The sequence below is a fragment of the Lolium perenne genome, chromosome 2 (genome assembly GCF_019359855.2).
Source record: "Lolium perenne isolate Kyuss_39 chromosome 2, Kyuss_2.0, whole genome shotgun sequence".
Taxonomy (NCBI): Eukaryota; Viridiplantae; Streptophyta; class Magnoliopsida; order Poales; family Poaceae; genus Lolium; species Lolium perenne.
The window spans coordinates 103,185,077-103,201,160 of record NC_067245.2 but is presented as its reverse complement, the minus strand read 5'-3'; positions in this window follow the sequence as shown (position 1 = coordinate 103,201,160).

Genomic DNA, 16,084 nt, shown 5'->3' with positions numbered 1-16,084 from the left:
GTCAAGGCCAAGATATGGAGACACACTCTTCTTGACCTCGGATATGCCCTATATGCTATTCAACTTTTCACAAACTTTTTCTATGTGAACGTCCAAATAATAACCAAACTATGTGACTCATGGAATATACTAGGCAAGTTGGGGTCGAGGGGGTTCCCATAGGCTCACGTGTGGTTGTATGCCTAGTCTTGGTTCAAGAGGCGAGAATTCGGGTCCTAGGGTCAGCAAGAACGAGTCAAACAATCACATACCAATGTGGCAGCCATCGGACTTTAAGAGGGTTTAATCGCATCGATCATATCATGTCATCTTGCCATTCTCGGTCCAGTCGTAGTTCTAATTCATCAACCGGATGAACCAGAATGTAACAATTAAAAATAGCTAAGCACAAAATATATAACGACTCTAGCGATGGACATAAGCCTAAACCTAGTCCTGCTAGGAGCAGTGGATCAGGGAATTTAGGCTACTAGGATGGAACATGCAACAAATAGGACAACTCAATCCATCGACAAAAGACTTTGAAATGCTTCAAAATAATGTGTTCTTGCATTCTCCTTCAGCGAACGAGTATTGATCTTCGGTGTTATCGGTCTCCATTGTCTCGAGCATGTTCTATAATAGGTGCAAAAAATGCTACAAGAAGAGAAATAACATTCAATTCATGGCATAATGCAATGCGCATACAAGAATGATGTTATGACATATTAATAGGTTGGATAAACCAAAATCATGATGGTCAATTTAAGTGGGATTGAACTGCATAAGACATTGCATTTTCTATTAATCCCTTGACTAAAGGAAGGGGTTTATTAGTGTTTAGTAAAATGAAGATATTAGTTGTTGCAAGCATGCTTTATGATAGCATAAGTAGATAGTTCATTTTTCTAAACAATTTGATATATTATTTGTATTATTATGATTTAGAATGAACTAGTTATGAATTTTACAAATTTTATTTAATTACTAAAATTCTGGAAAATACTTAAAGTCTCACAACCTGAACCGAGCGTCAAGATTTATTAGTTTGCTAATTATTTTCGAATTGATTAAATTCCTCACAAGGTGGACCCACATGTCATATAATTAATAATTACTAAAAATTATTTTCAAAAAAGAATGAAAGGAGGCCGACGTCATAATGGTGTTAGCATGATTTTATCACAGCCGTATGCGGCTCAGAGGAGCATGGCCTCGCGATTGGAGGTGCGCAGGACGTCATGGAGGGGCTGATGCATGTAAAATGCATACATTAACTTTGCAGTTTATTGCAACATATTACCATATATTTGCATCTTATATAATGTTATTTCCATGTTTTATGATGTTTTAGGGGATTTTCTAAATTATCCCCCTCCTCCGGTTCTAATTCTGTTTGGCATGAAACACCACCTTTTAGTGTTTTTGACTTTCCAGGAGCTACGGGACTCGAAAAAGGGCAAGGTCAGGAGGCACACTTCGGAATTTTCGAGACGAACAACATGAGCTAAAGTGGGACCCCGGGAGGTCAACATGTTGGGAAAGGGGCCAGGTGGAACGCCCTCTCACTTTGGGCGTGCTAGCGACACTCTTTTCCATCTCGAGCGTCCGTTTCGTCTCATCTTTTCTCGATCCGACTTCTTTTGCCCGAAAAGCTACTATATATATGACCCCGGGTGATTTTGTCGAGGCTACGACGGTGTAGATAAAAACACAGAAACAGAGAGTCAGCAGGCCACCGTCGGTGATGCCCATGCAACCCCAAGAAGAGTATGAAGAAGAACAAGAGGAGGAAGAATGGAGTAGCTACCCATCTCCAACTCCCAACAATGGTAACACACAAAACACCATATGCTCATGTGAAATAAGTTTTTCTAATTTATGGGAGGATCATGATGATGTAAAAGAAATAGATGATACCATATGCTCATTAGATGATTTGTCTTTATATGGTGATTCTATTCACAACTATGTTATTGAATTTACTCTTGATGCTTGCAAATTTTATGAAAGAGGAAAATATAAGATCCCTCTTTATATTTTTATGTTATTTAAAATGCAAGCTACTGGTAATTATATGCATTGGGTTCCATTTATTTTCTGTTATTTATTAATATATAAAATGTTAATGCATAGGAAGAGGGTGAGACTTAAAAGTTAATGGTTTCAAATCTTGTGGTGTGCTCCATATGCTTTCAAGTAACTTTTAATTTCAGAACACCTTTATATCCTTGTTAAATAGCTTTACTTCTTGTTACATATTAGTGAGTTTATAAGTTTTAATAAATAAAAAATAAAGTATGAAAGAGTAAATGAGAAGGATGAGCAATGAATTAGGGCCGACCTTGAGCATGTGTTGTTCATGCCAATGGAACCATTGCAAAATCTATATCATTAAAACTATTCCTATAGTAAAACAAATAAAAAGAGTGTTTCCTTTCTTTATATATGTTAGCTTCTTGAATAAAATGGTTTTCCAACAGTTCCTATAGTTTCCATCATGGTAGAAATTATCATATCATTTGTTTGGAGAACTAACAATTTTGTAGGCATTGGAGTATCATGGAGATGAAAATATTTCTTTCTTTGAGATGAGTAACATGATATGATGAGGAAGAAGTAGAAGACCAGAATTAGCATGATCATAAGCTTTGGGATGCCCACGCATCCCCCTCTTCTTTCAAGTATCTCAAGTAAATCATTTCAAACTCATGTTCTAGTTTATCTTCATAATCCCGTTGAATGTTTGCGAGGACCATGTTTTTATTTATCTTTGTTTGTTTTTGATTTTTCCTATGCATGCTTTATGTAGCATGTTAGTTTTATTTTTTACTCTCTGGTTTCTAAATAAAGTACCAAGTTTTTACCCATTTGGATGTTAAAAGTTGCAAAATAAAAGTGGGAGTTGATGTTTTCTGGGCTACACCTTTTTAGTGCATGATTTTTGTATTTTTTGGTAACTCCTAAAATCTTAATAAAATCGTAGTATATGTAAATTTGCATCCTCTATATGCAGGTAAACTGGCTAAATTTTCTGAGGTGTCTAAGTCGTTCCAAAATTCAGTTTTGATCCAGCAAATATTCTGGACAGATTCTGCCTAATTATGTTAGATTCATTATTTTGAGTATCAAAATGATTTTTACTTGGAACTTTTGATATACTAGAATGAGTAGAATATTATGTGATCTCTGGTCCATAAATATATAATTTTATTCTTAAGTAAAATAGCAGCAAGCATGATTTCTTTGTACCTCTAATGTCACCCCATAGAAAAGAATGGGAAGAAAGTTTTGTGTTGAAGTTTTTTCACGGGGAATGGAAGAACACCACACCAAGAGAAACCAAAGAATGGTGAAGACCATAAGCTTGGGGGTGCCCAAGGCACCCAATTAGAGTCATATTAAATCTCTCGGTTTGCACACTTCTAAATTTTGTTTTTTGAGCAACATAGAATTCTCGCAAAAACATGGAGCGTCTTTTGTTAGTTTTGTGTCTAGTTTTGCTTTGAAATAAATGTTACCATCATAAAAATTCCATGCATTATTATTAAATATATACTGAAATAAATTATCATATTCTTGAATGCCTCCATAAAAGTGAGTTGCATGTGATAAAAAGATGAAGATGGATGCATTAAAAGCTGGAATTAAAAGCCAGAACAGGAACTTCTGACCCCCAAAACTCGTCTGGACGATGGTGGCGGCGACGAAACTTTCGTGGACAGAGTCTGGTTGTTTTAGGGTTCTCGCGTCAGAGGGAATTTATAGGCGGAATGGCGAGGTCGGTGGGCGCCAGGTGGCCCCACACCACCCCTAAGCGCGGGCCAAGGCCAGGCCGAGCATAGGCATGGTCTGGCCGGCCCCTGCCCCCCCTCCGTCTCTCCTATGGACTCCGTCTTTGTTTCGGTAAAATAGCAACTTCAGCTATTTTCATCCAATTCCGAGAATATTTCCTGTACAACTTTCTTGAAATACAAAACAACAGAAAACAGGGAACGGGGAACTAACACTGTGACATCTTGTTAATATGTTAGTGCCAGAAAATGCATAGAAGTGCCACGAAGTGTAAACAAAACATATTGTAATTGGTGTAAAACAAGCATGGAGCATCAAAAATTATAGATACGTTTGCGACGTATCAGCATCCCCAAGCTTAACTCATGCTCGTCCTCGAGTAGGTAATTGATAACAAAATAATTTTTGAGGTGACATGAAGCCGACGCAATCTTGATCCAGTTATTGTAAAAGCATTGTGAGCTGGGATCAAAGTACTCTAAACATAGACATGATATATATAATTCAAAACATAGACATGATAGATATAATTCAATAGAACTTAGCAACTACGTCATAACATGAGAAGTAACTCAAACAAAAGATCATGAATAATAATGCACTCAAAGCAACTGTTTGTTTATGGGCATAGCGAAAACATAGCAAAGTGGTATTCAGCTTGTCCTTTATGAAGTAGCAAAACATAAATGTCAATAAACCTTTAAAGTTTAGAGGGTGACTAGATACAAATAATTTGAGAACAAGCAATAGTCATAATCATGAATCAATCAATAATAAATTTTGGGACTATGCACATTATAATCAGAATGACAACTATGATCTCTTAGTGGTGCATAAAGCAAAAAGGTGAAGACTCAACATAAAAGTAAAAGAAAGGCCCTGCACAGAGGGAAGCAAGATTACTCATGTGCTAGAGCTTTTTATTTTGAAAGCAATATGAGTGTTGAAAATATGTATTTTGAGAGGTATGTATGTCTATGTCAACGAATGGCATCAAACAATCTATCATCCTTTCATTTAGTGACCTCAAGAGCGGCTCCCATGTAGTTCTCCAATGCACACCATTATTTAGGATCTCTCCAGTACATAATGTGCGGAGCATTATTTGTTTATTTTATATTTTATTTGGGATGGGCACACGGTTGCCTTGCTATTTTTGCAATATTAAGGACTTTAGCACATTATGCATGCTAGTCAAGGTGTGAAGTCATGAAAAGACAATAAACCATTCAATACTTTCTCATGACCTAAAACAAAATACAAAAACATGTAGTAATTTTGAAGGTTTAAAGGTAGCACACAAGCAATTCACTTTGGGGTGGCGGTGAAATACCGCATATAGGTAGGTATGGTGGACACAATTGGAAAATTTGGTTTTTGGTGGTTGGATGCACGAGTAGAGCTCATACTCAGTACAGGCGAAGGCTAGCAAAATACTGGGAGCGACCAACTAAGAGAGCAATAATGTCCATAATCATGCATAGCGACAAAACATTATTAATCAAAGCATAAAGTGATATTACAAGTCAAAAACTAAATGATCATAGAGGCTTAAGGTGACTGGTTTGTAGTCATAACATGGTGTAAGCATGTGCCAAGTCGACACAATAACAACATCAATGGAGAATACCACAATATTATGCTTTTGTATGATGGAAACAACACATGATTCTTTCAATGGCGCATTAAGCACTCTCAGATATTTGAGACATGTCATGCTACAAAAATAATTACGAAGCATATAATTAAAATAACATCTAACATGACATGCCAAAGTCTATGCCACAGTCTAGACAAGCTTCCTTTTGCATCACTATAAGCATGAAACATTTTACTCGTCTCCAACACCAATCAACTTATTTGAAATAGCTCTCAGAGATGAAAATTAATACGGACCATATATCTAATAATACATAAATAAAGAATACTAACGAGCTCTGAACATAATTCGAGTGAAAGAACAAGAGCTAAACGCAGTACTAGCAAACTAGAACACCCACAGAACAATAACAACGAAAACTTGAGCGTTCTATGCAATTAAAACGGAACGTGTCTCTCTCCAAAACAAATATGTTGGGGTCCAACCATATTCTACAGCAAACAAAACAAATGAAAACTAAAAACACAAATAAAGACGCTCCAGGAACAACACATAATATATGAATCAATAAAAATATAGCGCATAGAAAGATGACCTGTTGCTTTGTTGATGAAGAAGGGGATGCCTTGGGAATCCCCAAGTTTTGATGCTTGTACCTCTTGGATATTTCTTGGGGTGACATGGGCATCCCAAAGCTTGATATTTTGTCCATCCTTCATCTCATCACATCATTCTTCTCTCCCTACACTTGTAAACTTCCTTCATACAAAACTTCACACAATTCTCATTAGCAGCATTAGTGCAATCAAAATAACAAATCCACTTGGTTCAGTTCTAACATAAATCAAACATTCATTAAAAAATTATCTACTGTAATAATTTCTTTGAAAATCTCGTTCTCTCAAAAGAAATCAAAAAATTAGAAAGAGATCAAGCGGCAAATGCAAATGGTGATAGAAATATGTCAAAGCAGAACATCAGGCAAAGATTGTTTTTTTAGAAAATCTTCTGTTGCTCAGCTCTAAAAGTGTTCAACTAACGAAAGTTAGATAATAACCTAGGGCATATGAAAAAAAAATTGCAGCTCAAAATTCCGCTCTGGCTCTTCATACGAATTTTTATGGTGACAACACATAATCTGTTTCTAGGACAGCAATTTCCCCAAATCTTACTTTCTTTCTATTAGAGGCTATTCTTGGCACAAAAAGGAAATAAAAATGATAATGACAGGTTATTACAGAGGTCACAACTTTCAGGACTCAACATAAAAGAAAAATTACAGAAATAAAACAATGGGTTGCCTCCCATAAGGGCTTTTCTTTAATGCCTTTTAGCTAGGCTCAGTAATGTGAGAATATGCTCACATAAGAAATATGAATTGAAGCAAAAGAGAGCATCAAGGAGAAAATATGAAACACATTTAAGTATAACCCACTTCCTATGCATAGGAATCTTGTACACAAATAAATTCACAAAGAACAAAGTGACAAGCATAGGAAGATACAACAAGAGTAACTTCAAAACTTTCAGCATATAGAGAGGTGTTTTGGTACCATGAAAACTTCTACAACCATATTTTCCTCTCTCATAATAATTTTTAGTAGCATCATGACTAAACTCAACAATATAACTATCACATAAAGCATGCTTTTCATGATCTACAAACACATAATTTTTATCAAGATCAAAAATGGTGGGATTAAAACATTCAAACCCACTTTTAACAATTTTATAACAAGATGATTGATCATTCTCAAGAGGTATGGGGTTACAAGATAAAGTCAAGACCCCTCCAATCTCATTTTCAATAGTAATACAATTAATATTATCAACCAATATAGGACCATCATCTAGAGCTTTATCATAAACATTTTCTAAGCAAAAATCTTTAGTACCATGCATTTCAAAGTTAGGCTGAATGGATCATAACGAACAAGAGGGGGGGTGAATGGGCGCTACGCAATTTTTATGTCTTTTTCAGTTTTTAGCAAAGCGGAATGTAAAGGTGATAGCTTTAGTGGTGGTGATGTAACTAGTATGATCCTAGGCTAGTGCAACAAGTAAAGGAACTACACAAATAACAAAGATGAGGAAAGGGACAACCGGAGGGCGCGGAGTCGAGGCGAGGATTTGTTTCCCGCAGTTCCTCCCACAAAAGGGAGTACGTCTGCGTTGAGGAGGTGCTAGTCTCACACAAGAGACTAGACGGCCACACCACGAAGGAAGGCCTCACCTTCTTCCTCAAGAGAGCTCCACAAAGGGGCTCCCTTTTCTCCACTAAGGCACCGGTCGAGGTGGTGGTTCCTTCACAAGGTTGGGGCGAGCTCCACAACACTAGGAGGCTCCCAACACCCTATGGGGCTAGCACAACTCCAAGCTAGCCTCCATAGGAGCACTTCTTCCAAGATCCCACCATAGGAACCCTACCAACAAGATCCACTAAGGACTACCACGAATTGATGAAATTTCTCTCGGTAGAACGATAGATCGGGGTCTCCTCCGCCACTCCACAAAGTATGAGCAAGATTGATTAGGTAGGTAGGGAGATTCACTAAGTTTGAGCTCAGCAACAATGGAGGAGAGAGAAGAGCTAAAAACGAGCTGGGGAAGAAGGGGCCTTTATATAGGTCCCCTCAAATCCAACCGTTATGTGCAGTTTCTGCCTAAGCGGTACTACCGCTTTGGGAAGCGGTACTACCGATCTGGATTCGAAATCCCCACAGAACTTGTCCACGTGGACACAAAGCGGTACTACCGCTCGCGGTACCGCTCGAGGTACCGCAATGGTCTCCAGAGCTTACTGGATCCCAAGTGGTACCGCAGCGGTACCGAAGCGGTACTGCCGTAACTTAAGTTACGGTACTTAAGCGGTACCATAGGCGGTACTACCACCCAAGGTACCGTAACCTGTTCTGTGAGACATATGCGTGGGAAACCTCCAGAGCGGTACTGCTGAGCGGTACCAGTAGGGTGGCGGTACTACCGCTCCTGGTACCGGTACTATCGCTATGGCTGAAACTGCTTTTTCCTCTTTTCCTCTCCTACCATGTCACCTCGCGACACACGCAAAACTAGAAAACCTAAGAGCTACGCTTCAGTCTTCCGATCATAATGTGTTCAGCGAGGGCACCGTACACTTGCAAATCTATCAAAGACAATCTTTGTGCACGGTTAAATTCATTCAAGTGTTGTCATCAAACACACAAAACACGGGATATGGATTTTGCTCTTTCAATCTCCCCCTTTTTGGTGTTTGATGACAACACAAGAATTTGCAACATAGCATAAGATATTATGATGAGGTTCTTGATTTGCAAAAGTAGACGGAGCTCCCCCTAGATGTGTGCATATTTGGAATATGCATTTGTATACAAATGCACACATCCTAGAGGAACAACTCCCCCTAGATTCTACAAGCCATGCACATATGCCACAAGGATATTTGATACGAACATATAGCATATGCACACTATGGAGGCAACACAAGATCATATAGGAGTTTCGGGCGAATTTTTCATACCTTTGCCTTGAGAAAAAACCAAAATCACAATAAGTGACTCCATAGAATTGATGTAGCCAATCACGAGATAAGTAGTGAAGACCACTAGGCTACCAATGATTAAGTCTTAATACAAACCAGGGGATCGGGAGATCCACAAATAGAGTAGAAAGCACATATACGAATAAAGTTCCAAATAACTAGGGGAAAGATATGATGCCAAGGCCGAAAAACCAAAATGAAGCACCAAGCCCTTGGCATCCCCATGCAAATTCCCGTCCTAATAGATCAACTTCTCCCCCTTTGGCATCGAAACACCAAAAAGGGAGAAGAAGCATACTAACGTCCCAAGGGGATCACTCGTCATCATCATCCTCCTCATCATCCTCATCGCCCTCCTCCTCATTATCGTCCATCTCTTCGTCTTCGTTCTCTTCATCGTCGTCTTCGTCTTCAATTTGGACCTTGCCGTGAGGTGGTGGAGAGGGACGAACAACGCGCTCGGGGATGGAGTCCTCGGAGCCCTCGGAGACGGGAAGGCCCATGTGCTTCATCATCGCCTTTTGGCGTTGGCGAATTTTCTTGTTGTCATGGTGAGCTTGGTACATCCTATCTTGGAGGTCCTCCTTGAAGCAAAAGGATTTCTTGAGGCGAGCGGTGAGCTTGGCGAAGAGGCCTTTGGTCTTGACGGAGTTGGGCACAAAGTCGGAGTCATCACTATCGGCTTCCTCCTCCTCGGTGTCCTTGGGAGCATTCTTACCATACCTTGGAGGATCATGCTTCTTGACAAGAGGGCTCTTTTCCTTATGGATAGTGAGAGGGCGGCATTGCTCCATGAGATCCCAACGGCGAGCTTCATCCCACTTGAGTTAAATGAGTCTCATGATGTAGGGTGCATATTGGGGAAGCTTGCGGAGGAAGGCACAATCACGCATCTCATGCCATATGTAGTCCATGACGTCCAATTTCTTGCCGGTCCCCTTCATCTCATCAGTGAGCACAAGGAGGTTGACGAGAAAACCATGCACTTCATCATGATTGGTGTCTTTGGGGTTGATGGTGCTACGGTAGATGCGGTTCATGATGTCATAGACGGGGAGAAGGTGGTAGGCACTTCCGCACAATGTCCTTCCGGGAATGTAGAGGTTGACCATCTTCTCTTTGGCCATTGGCTTGAATTGGAGATGAACCCGGAAGAAGTTGTTGTCATCATCGGGAAGATCATAGCCAATGCCCCTAGCAAATTCCTGCCAAGTGGCTTCCATCACGTGCTCCTTGGTCATCCATTTAAGTTTGCGGAAACCACCTTCATCCTCAAGAAACACCACTGTGGCATAGAACTGGCATATCACTTCCTTGGAGAAGTTGTGTGAGAAGGTCATCAACGGAATCAGCCCTTGCTCTTCGCATATCTCGAGTGCGTCTCCAAAGTATTCAGGCTTGGATTGAAGCTTCTCCATGTTGATGGAGTATTGGGGGCAACACTTGAACTCCTTTGACCCATAGACATCATTGTAGATTCTCTCTTGATCAATGTGGTGGAAGAATTCATTGGGACATTGACGAGCATTTCTTGGCAACAAGTATGGATTGGCTCCCCGTACACGCAAGAATTGGTCTTTCTTAAGAGAGGCCATAGACCGATGGGGACCCGAGGCTGCTTCTTCTCTTTGGCGCTTGATGAGTCTTGGTTGGATAATCTCATCTTGCTCTTCTTGTTCATTACGGTGACGGCGAGATGTGGTCTTCTTGTCCTTCTTTGTGCCACTATGCGATGGACCTGTGAACAACATAGGTTAGGGAGGGAACAAGAGATAAGTGCACAAGCCAAGGAGTTAAAGGTCAAGGAGGACACTAACAAGCAACATTGGTGAAACTAGTCAAAGCGGTAGTACCGCAATGACCCGGTAGTACCGCTTGGACCGGTAGTACTGCCTGTGAATAAGCGGTACTACCGCTCAAGCTCAGCACATCTAGATCGAGATTGAGGACATGGCAAAGAAGTTCATAGTGTCACACATTGTTGCTAGCTAGTATCCTCGTACATTTAGAGCTTCCAAAAGGGTTTCTCCACCACAAACCCCCATCAAACCCTAGCCTATGCATCTAGGGAGTTCAACACACCCTAGAGAGAGAGAGATTAGGGTTCATACCGGAGGACATGGCGGAGAAGAGGATGGGGAAGCTTCTCCACAGAAGAGATTTGGCCGGGGGCGGCTGGTAAAGGAGATCGGGGCCGATCTCCTCGAGGTCTTGAACTTGGGGGCGCGTTTGACTCGAGGTGGGTGGAGGTGTGTGGTGATTTTGGGGAAGAAACGATCCACCCGGTACCTTAAGTCAAAGACGCAAGCGGTAGTACCACTCGTAGAAGCGGTAGTACCGCTTATCGGTACTTGCCCGGTACCTCGGGCGGTAGTACCGCTCTGGGGCCAGCTTCTGAATTTCGTCAGATTAATGCCCCTAAGCGGTAGTACCGGCCTGAGATCCGGTAGTACCGGCCTCCAAAGTTCCAAGACACTCAGATTTTGGTGTAGACTTGTGCTTTTAGACTGAATTAGCTCAAGAGGTAGATATTGGCTTAGGATTAGATAATGGAACTGTTAAGGAACTACTCAACCAAGCTTGCAAGAATCAAAACATAAAAGCTAAGCTTGGGCGAATCTCCCATGAAGAACATGAAGAAAAGAAAACCAACAGAAAATGGAGAAAAGAAATCAAAAGAAACAAAAGCTCCTCAAAGAGGAGGTTGGTGGCCGAAGCCACCGTGTAAGAGTTTAGTAGTGTGAGGTCGCGTAGATGTACCTAGGACTCATGGCTACAACTCAACATGAAGCTCATTAGTCACTTAATTAACAAATAGCATATGCTTTGGGTTTCTTTATGCATTATGGGGGGAGGGATAGCTCAATAAGTTTAAACCGCACTCCCCCTATGTTCATGCGTGCTTTACATCTAGACATGTAGCACAAGAGTGGTATAAGTACCCACTCTTGACACAATGTCCGGATGAGAAGCAGAAAGGTAGAGAAGCAAACCTTGGCGTTGACCGGTAGAGAATGAGTCCATTGTCTTGTTGGACTCATTAAGGAAGAATTGATACTTTAGGTGCTTGGAGTTGCTATACCTTTGGACCCCTTCATATCTTGCTCTTGAGTATGTCTTGTACTTTGCTCGAGTCATGAAAGAGTATTGACGCTTTAGCACCCCTGTGAGAATGGACCAATAGGATCGATTCTTGTGAGGTCCCTTGATCTTCATCATGGTTTGGGTCCTCGCCTTGACCCTCATTATTGTTGATGCCGAACTTTGAGGTTGTAGAAGGAGTTGATTCTCACTTGATTGTTCAAAGAAGAAAGCTTGGCCTTGTGGTGTAGATGGCTCCACATGGTGGAACTTGGTCCTTCCCCGGCACTCATAGAAGGTAGCATTTGAGATTGGCGAGAGCCAACACTCATCCTTCCTATGGTAACCGGGGGAATTGCATCTCCTTCCTCACAAGAAGCACTTCGCCTCTCCAAAGAACTAACATCTTCATCAAAAGTCTCATCACAAAACTTCCACAACCCATCCAATGGACTTGTACTTCATCATCATGTTTGAGTGGCTTCACTTAAGGTTCAACTTTCTCTTTCGACGTTCCCAAGTTTTTTGGGAGAAGTATATGGCGAGGAGCATTGATGATGGATTCCTTCTTTGCCAAGGAAGACATCCAAGGTGTGAGACTAACTCCATTCCATTGTAGCTCCTTGTTGTGAGAATCATGGTGTAGGGTTCACATTGAACTTGATTGACTACTTTGTTATAGTTGTCTTGACCTTGCAAGGAGCTCCATGCATTTTGCATCAACGCAAAACCTACAAACACAATCTCTACACAAGGAAGCATTTTCTATTAGTCCGAGAATGTGGCCTCTAGGAGTGTCTAGCTCCACAAGAGGACCACAACATGTTCATAGTAAACTGTACAAAGACCTAAGAATGAGAAACGATGAATGGAAAGATTATCGTAATCAAGGGTCTTGACAAGGTTAGGTGTTACCACCATCTTGTTAAGGCCCAATACCTTTAAGCTTGTTTATGTTGCCGCCACATGAGAGGATAGAATGAGATAGCTTGAGGACGACAACAACTACTTTGCTTCCGGTCAAGAGTCTTGTGGCTTCAACAACAACCACCAATAAAGCGCTACCGGAAGCAAAGCCCCATCATAGATCAAGCCTTGAAGATAGGAACCCATTTTTCAATGGGTCCTACCATGATGTTCCTCTTGATTTTGATTGTTCTTCTTCTTCTCTTCTTTGGCTTGATAGCCACTTCTCCTTCATTGCAAGAACTCTCATTAGCTTCATCTCTAGCTTCAATGATCCCTTCCAAATATCACTACAAGAAAAGTTGCCATGGCTGACGAAGTTGAAGTCGCGCCGTGGTTGCTGGTGCACCATGGCCGACGATTTTTGGTCCCTCCGTGGTGCATGTCAAAACTTTTTTTTTCTCGTTTTTGAGGCCACCTAGCCCGACGAAAGCGGCCAAAACGTCGTGTATGGTGGCCCGGGACGTGGTGCATCACGAATTCTCGGGTTCGCCGGCCGAGTCAACGTAAATCCGCACCGCCCAGGGATGTAGGGCCCAGATGGCAGCCTCTCTAGCATTGTTTTTTTTCTCAATCGCGCCATCTCGTTCAACGCACTCCGATAGAGCCGTTTACGATGCAGGATCATGGGTCCCGCATGTCATCCTCTATGAACCAAAATTCTTTCTTTTCTTGGATTTTTTTGACCCCCTGAGTTCTGGCTACTTCCTTTTTCTTTTGATCCCGTGCCGCCTTGGAAACGTTGAGACCGCTGCAGCTAAATGGGACCCGCATGTCATCCTCTATGAGCAATCAACTTTCTTTTCTTGGAGTTATTTTTGGCACCTCATATTTGGTCACTTGACTTTTTTTTCGATCCCCTGCTGCCTCTCAAACGGTGATACCGCTGATGCTAAATGGGACTCGCATGTCATCCTCTATGTACTATAAAACTTTCTTTTCTTGGATTATTTTTGGCACCTCATATTTGGTCACTTGCCTTTTTCTTTCGATCCCCTGCCGCCTCTCAAACGGTGATACCGCTGCTGCTAAATGGGACCCGCATGTCATCCTCTATGTACTATAAAACTTTCTTTTCTTGGATTATTTTTGGCACCTCATATTTGGTCACTTGCCTTTTTCTTTCGATCCCCTGCCGCCTCTCAAACGGTGATACCGCTGCTACTAAATGGGACACGCATGTCATCCTCTATGTACTATAAAACTTTCTTTTCTTGGATTATTTTTGGCACCTCATATTTGGTCACTTGCCTTTTTCTTTCGATCCCCTGCCGCCTCTCAAACGGTGATACCGCTGCTGCTAAATGGGACCCGCATGTCATCCTCTATGTACTATAAATCTTTCTTTTCTTGGATTATTTTTGGCACCTCATATTTGGTCCCTTGACTTTTTCTTTCGATCCCCTGCTGCCTCTCAAACGGTGATACCGCTACTGCTAAATGGGACCCGCATGTCATCCTCTATGTACTATAAAACTTTCTTTTCTTGGATTTTTTTGGCAACTCATATTTGGTCACTTGCCTTTTCTTTCGATCCCCTGCCGCCTCTCAAACGTTGATACAGCTGCTGCAAAATGGGACTCGCATGTCATCCTCTATGTACATTCAAGTTTCTTTTCTTGGATTATTTTTGGCTCCTGATATTTGATCACTTGTCTTTTTCTTTCGATCCCCTGCCGCCTCTCAAAAGGTGATACAGCTGCTGCAAAATGGGACCCGCATGTCATCCTCTATGTACTATAAAACTTTCTTTTCTTGGATTATTTTTGGCACCTCATATTTGGTCCCTTGACTTTTTCTTTCGATCCCCTGCCGCCTCTCAAACGGTGATACCGCTGCTGCTAAATGGGACCCGCATGTCATCCTCTATGTACAATCAAGTTTCTTTTCTTGAATTATTTTTGGCTCCTGATATTTGGTCACTTGCCTTATTCTTTCGATCTCATGCCACGTTTGAAACATTGAGGAACCTGCTGGCTCATGGGACCCGCATGTCATCCTCTATGTGCTATAAAAGTTTCCTTTGTTGGATTTTTTTTCACCCTCTGATTTTTGGCTATTTGCCTTTTTCTTTTGATCCCCTGCCCCCTTTGAAACGTTGAGTAAGCTGCTGGCTCATGGGACCCGCATGTCATCCTCTATGTCCATCAACTTTCTTTTCTTGGATTTTTTTGACCCTCTAATTTCTAGCTACTTTATTTTTCTTTTGATCTCAAGCCGCATTTCAAACATTGAGACCGTTGCTGCAAAATGGGACCCACATGTCATCCTATATGTACAATAAATCTTGGATTATTTTTGGCTCCTGATATTTGGTCACTTGCCTTTTTCTTTTGATCTCATGCCGCCTTTGAAACGTTGAGTAAGCTGCTGGCTCATGGGTCCCGCATGTCATCCTCTACGAACAATAAAAGTTTCCTTTCTTGGAGTTATTTTTGACCCCTAATTTCTGGCTATTTGCCTTTTTCTTTTGATCCCCTGCCCCCTTTGAAACGATGAGGACGCTGTTGGTAGGTCGGTCCCACATGTCATCCTCTATGAACAATAAAAGTTTCCTTTGGTGGATTTATTTTTGACCCCTAATTAATTTCTGGCTATTTCCTTTTTTCTTTTGATCCCCTGCCGCCTTGGAATTGTTGAGAATGCTGCTGCCTCATTTTTCTTTTGGTCCTGTGCCGCCTTGGAAACGTTGAGACCGCTGCTACAAAATGGGACCCGCATGTCATCCTCTATGTATAATAAAGTTTCTTTTCTTGGATTATTTTTGGCTCCTGATATTATGTCACTTGCCTTTTTCTTTCGATCTCATGCCGACTTTGAAACGTTGAGGATGCTGCTGCCTCATGGGTCCCGCATGTCATCCTCTCAGAACGATAAATTTTTTCTTTTCTTGGATTTTTTTACCAACTGATTTTTGGTTTTTTTTTATTTTCGATCCCCTGCCGCCTTTGAAACGTTGACGACGCTGCTGGCTCATGGGTCCCCGATGTCAGCCTCCCCGTACAAGAAACATGTGATATCTTATTTTGCAGACAATAAACATTGTATTTCGCTCTGAGCTATTGCAAATGGATAAATTAAATCTTTATATTTACATAAACAAACTTATATGTTGAATCTCC